Source organism: Nicotiana tabacum, chromosome 13 (assembly GCF_000715075.1).
Source record: "Nicotiana tabacum cultivar K326 chromosome 13, ASM71507v2, whole genome shotgun sequence".
Taxonomy (NCBI): Eukaryota; Viridiplantae; Streptophyta; class Magnoliopsida; order Solanales; family Solanaceae; genus Nicotiana; species Nicotiana tabacum.
The window spans coordinates 22,832,862-22,838,976 of NC_134092.1; positions in this window are offsets into that span (position 1 = coordinate 22,832,862).

Here is a 6,115-nt window from a genome sequence, read left to right on the forward strand (position 1 = left end):
TTTGTGGATGAAAGGTTATGCTGAGCTCTACACGGGTCCCTAATTCACTCTGTACTACTCTTCAGAAATGTGAAGTAAACTGAGGGCCTCTATCTGATATGATGGAAATTGGCATACCGTGCAACCGAACTATATCCTGAATATAAATCTGGGCCAACCTCTCTGAAGTATACGTAGTCACAACAGGAATAAAATGTGCCGACTTGGTCAACCTGTCAACAATCACCCAAACTGCATCAAACTTCCTCAAGGTCCGCGGCAACCCAACTACAAAGTCCATAGTAATCCGTTCCCATTTCCACTCTGGTATAGTCATCTGTTGAAGTAGGCCACCTGGCCTTTGGTGCTCATATTTAACTTGCTGGCAATTTAGACACCTAGCTACATACTCAACTATGTCCTTTTTCATTCGTCGCCACCAATAATGCTGCCTCAAGTCACGATACATCTTCGTAGCACCTGGATGAATAGAATACCGAGAACTGTGTGCCTCCTCCAGGATCTTTTTCCTCAGTTCATCCATATTAGGAACACACAGACGATTCTGGAGTCGCAGAACACCATCCGCACCAATAGTAACTTCCTTGGCACTACCTCGTAGTACCGTTTCTCGAAGAACCATTAAGTGTGGGTCGTCATACTGGCGAGCCTTGATCTGTTCAAATAGTGAAGACTGAGCTACAACACATGCAAGAAATCGGCTGGGCTCTGAAATGTCCAGCCGCACAAGTCTGTTGGCCAAGGACTGAATATCCAAAGCTAATGGCCTCTCCTCTGCTGAAATGAAAGCCAAACTACCCATACTCTCCGCCTTTCTACTCAAGGCATCTGCAACTACATTTGTTTTACCTGGATGATATAGGATAGTAATATCATAATCTTTTAGTAATTCCATCCATCTGCGCTGCCTCAAATTTAGGTCCCTCTGCTTGAACAAATGCTGCAAACTGTGATGATCAGTATAAACTTCACAGGACACCCCATAAAGATAATGCCTCCAAATCTTAAGGGCGTGAACAATCACAGCTAACTCCAAATCACGTACCGGATAATTCTGCTCGTGGGGCTTCAACTGACGTGAAGCATATGCAATAACTCGCCTTTCCTGCATTAATACACAACCCAAACCAATGCGTGAAGCATCGCAATACACTGTATACGTCCCCGAACCAGAAGGTAACACTAACACCGGTGTTGTAGTCAATGCTGTCTGGAGCTTCTGAAAGCTTGACTCACAATCATCGGACCATCGGAACTGAACACCTTTCTGGGTTAATTTGGTCAAAGGTGATGCAATAGATGAAAAACCTTCCTCGAATCGATGATAATAACCTGTCAAACCCAAAAAACTCCTGATCTCAGTCGCCGAAGTGGGACGATGCCAATTCTGAACTACCTCAATCTTTTTGGGATCAACCTTAATACCATCACCCGATACAATATGCCCCAAAAATGCTACAGACTCTAGCCAGAACTCACATTTGGAGAACTTAGCATATAGCTTTTGTTCCCGCAATGTCTGAAGCACTACTCTCATATGTTGCTCGTGCTCCTCCTTACTGCGCGAGTAGATCAAAATGTCATCAATGAAGACAATGACAAATGAATCAATATATGGCCTGAATACCTTGTTCATCAAATCCATAAACGTTGTTGGGGCATTAGTTAAACCGAAAGACATTACCAGAAACTCATAATGACCATATCTAGTACGGAAAGCAGTTTTCGGAACATACGAATCTCGAATCTTCAACTGATGATACCCAGACCTCAAGTCAATCTTAGAGAACACCCTAGAACCCTGCAACTGGTCAAATAAGTCATCAAACGTGGCAACGGGTACTTATTCTTAATAGTAACTTTGTTCAATTGGCGATAGTCAATACACATTCGCATTGTGCCATCTTTCTTCTTCACAAATAATACTGGTGCACCCCAAGGCGATACACTCGGTCTGACGAACCCTTTGGCTAGTAACTCTTCAAGCTGTTCTTTTAACTCTTTCAATTCTTTCGGAGCCATGCGATACGGTGGAATAGATATAGGCTGAGTATCTGGAGCCAAGTCAATACAGAAATCAATATCCCGATCAGGTGGCATACCTGGAAGATCTGAAGAAAATACATCGGAGAACTCCCGAACTACTGGCACTGAATCAATAGCCGGAGTCTCTGCAGTAGTATCCCGAACATAGGCTAGATAAGCCAAACAACCCTTCTCAACCAGGTGTTGAGCCTTTATAAAAGAAACAACCCGATTAAGTGAACTAACCGACGAACCTTTCCACTCCAGCCTAGGCAAAGATGGAATAGTCAAGGTAACAGTTTTGGCATGACAATCTAGAACAACATGATATGGAGATAGCAAGTCCATACCCAGAATAATTTCAAAATCGGTTATCTCGAGCAATAAGAGATCTGTTCTAGTTTCATAACCACAGAATGTAATAATACAAGACTGGTAGATCCGGTTCACAATAACATAATCGCCTACAGGATGGACACATAAACAGGAGTACTCAAGGACTCACAAGAAACACCCAGGAATGGAGCAAATAGAGATGACACATATGAATACGTGGATCCTGGATCAAATAATACTGAGGCATCTTTGCCGCAAACATAAATAATACCTATAATCACATCATCTGAGGCCTCTGCATCTGGTCTATTCAGAAAAGCATAGAACCGAGCTGGAGCACCAACTGGCTAGCCTCCACCTGGCTGACCTCCACCTCTAGGATGGCCCCTACCCACCTGTCCTCCACCTCTTGGTGGTTAGACTACTGGTGGAGCAACTGGTCCGGTAAGCATAGGCTGCTGACCCTGATGTACTGGTCTACCCCGAAGTTTGGGGCAAAACCTCCGCATGTGACTGGGATCCCCACACTCATAACAACTCTTCGGTGCGATGGGCTGCTGACTAAGAGTCTGGCCCTGGGGACCTGAATACCCAATGGGAGGACCCTGAATAGCTGGTAGGCGGTAGGAACTCTCTGGTATAGCACTGAGATAAGGTCTCACCGGAGCACCTCGAGGAGGTGGTGGTGCTGGAAATGGGGGTCTGCTGGACTGCCCCCTCACGAACTGACCTCTGCCCCCAGACGGAGCACCTCTGAACTCTCCAGAGTACCTGAACTGCTTATCTCTCATAATCTGCTCTCGGCTCCGTTGACGCACACCCTCAATCCTCCGGGCTATCTCCACAACTCGCTCATAAGAAGTACCCATCTCAACCTCTCGAGCCATAGTGGCCTGAATACCAGTATGTAAACCGGCTACAAACCCCCGCACTCTCTCCGCCTCAGTAGGGAGTATCATAAGTGCATGGCGAGATAATTCAGAAAACCTCGCCTCATAATCAGTCACTGACATCTGACCCTGCTGGAGCTGCTCAAACTGAAACCGCAACTCTTCCCTCTAGGAGGGTGGAATATACCTGTCCAGGAAGATACGGGTGAACCTGTACCAAGTCATGGGAGGAGAATCTGCTGGTCTGCCAAGAACATAAGACTGCCACCATCTACGGGCTCTGCCCTCTAGCTGAAAAGTAGCAAAGTCTACCCCATGAGACTCTAATATCCTCGTGTTGTGCAGTCTGTCCCTGCAATGATCAATGAAGTCCTGTGGATCCTCATGTCGCTCACCCCCAAAGACAGGAGGATGTAGTCTAGTCCATCGGTCCAATAGTTTCTGAGGATCGGCGGCTACAGCTGGCCTGGGCTCAGATGTAGCTACTGCCACTGGCTGGGCTCCACCCACGGGTAGTGCACCCTGGGTTCGATATACAGCAACTGCCTGTCCATGAGCCTGCGGAGTAGGGGTCTATGCTCCCCCGCCCGCCTGAGATGTGGCTGGGTCTGCCACAAATAAACTGGCCTGAGTCATATTGTCCATGAACCGCAACATACGACCCATGACATCCATAAATCCCGGTGCAGATGTGAAATCCACCGGAGCTGGCTCTGCCACAGGCACCTCAACCTATTCCTCAACAATGGAGTTCTCTGCTGGACCCACTAGCGGCATAACTGGAACAGTCCTAGGATGTCCTCGGCCTCTACCACGGGCTGGAGCCCTCCCTCGGCCTCTAGCAACTGGGGGAGTAGCTCTTCCCTGGCCTGGAACCACATTCGAGCGCGTTCTCACCATCTGAGAGAGAATAAGAGAAGGATATTTAGAACTACATCAATTGCACGATGGAATATGAAGAAAGGAAATTTCCTAACACCCTATAGCCTCTCGAAGATAAGTACAGACGTCTCCGTACCGATCCGCAAGACTCTATTAGGCCTGCTCATAACTTGTGAGACCTACGTGAACCTAGTCCTCTAATACCATGTTGTCATGATCCAATTTCACCTATAGGTCGTGATGGCGCCCAACACTACGGTTAGGCAAGCCAACTTAATAAATTAAGCATACATTGACAAAATTTAAAACTAAGAGAAATAATAAAACCCAAATTCTACCAATGTGTGTGCCAAGACCTGGTGTCACAAGTGTATGAGCATCTAGTATATTATACAAAATCTCAAATACCATCTGAAATAAAAATAGACAGAATGAAAAATACAAAGAGAGACACTAGTAGCTGCAGAACGGATCAGAAAGTCAGCTCACCAATATGCCCCTGGATAACGTGGGTGTAAGACGATAGGTCCCCCACTAGTACTTGCCTCAAGTCCTGCACAAAAAGTGCAGCAAGTGTAGTATGAGTACGTAAACAACGTGTACCCAGTAAGTATCAAGCCTAATCTCGAAGTGGTAGAGACGAGATGGCCGACTTTAACACTCACTATGGGTCAATAATAATAATTGAAATACAACTAGGATATTTAAATCAGCATGATTTACAGAATTTAAAATAATTTATTTAATCAGCGAAAATAATCAAATTTCTTCTAATGCAACAATTCTCAATATATTAATTAACTTCCTTCAATTCAAATAAATTTCTAATTTATCAATTAAATATCATTTACAGGAATAACAATTAATTCTTTAACAAGCAAGAATAATAATTCATTAAATTCTAAGGATTTTCCAATTTATCAATTAGCTTCGCAAGCTGAAATAAACTATTAAAGTATCGTGTAATTATTATTATTAAGCACGATTTCTGCCAAGGACGTACGGCCCAATCCAGAGTGTCGTGTACACTGCCGAGGGACATGCGGCGTGATCCATAGATACATCTATCATGCCGAGGCATTCGGCCCGCTCCACAAGAAAGGAGGACATTTTCTTATGTACCTCCGGAAGAAGAGTATTTTTATTATAAGATAAATTCAGGAAGAAAACAATTTCTTTTAACAATTAATTGATTTAAACAGAAAATCAAGCATATGAGATTTCCATCCTTTAATATCTTTATCTAACAATTCACAATATATTCATATATATAAATTAATATTAATTAATCAAGAAATATAATTTACACAAATAATTCATGCTTTGAGTCCTAAACTACCCGGACTTTAGCATTTATAGTAGCTACGCACGGACTCTCGTCACCTCGTGCGTACATAGCCCCCGCAATTAGCAACAATATTCAATTTAATCCCTATGGGGTAATTTCTCCCTCACAAGATTAGACAAGAGACTTACCTCGTCTCAAAGTCCACTTTTCGAATATCGCGTCGCGTAAAATTCTCGATTCAATGCCGAAAAATCCGAAACTATCCAAAAGTTATATAAAATAATTAATATATGTTAAATAATTCAAAATTCATCTATTAAATACATTTTCCTATCCAAAATGGTAAAAATTTTAAAATTCACCTCGGGCCCACGTACTCGGATTCTGGAAATTTTCGGATGAAAACGTTACCCATAATCTCCAGAACTCAAATATATAATTTCTACCCAATTCCATAACTATTTTCGTGGTTAAAATTTCACTTTTATAAAAATCTAGATTTTTCATCTAAATCTTTGATTTCTAAGATTTACTAGTTATAATCTATGTATTTAACTCAAGGGGTGTAGAATTAACTTACCTCCAAGTTGTTAGTTGAAATCTCCTCTCAAAAAGCTCCAAAATCGCCCAAAAATGGAAGAAAGTGGGCAAAAATGGTGAATTCCCGTTCTTTTAAGCTTTCTGCCAAACATGT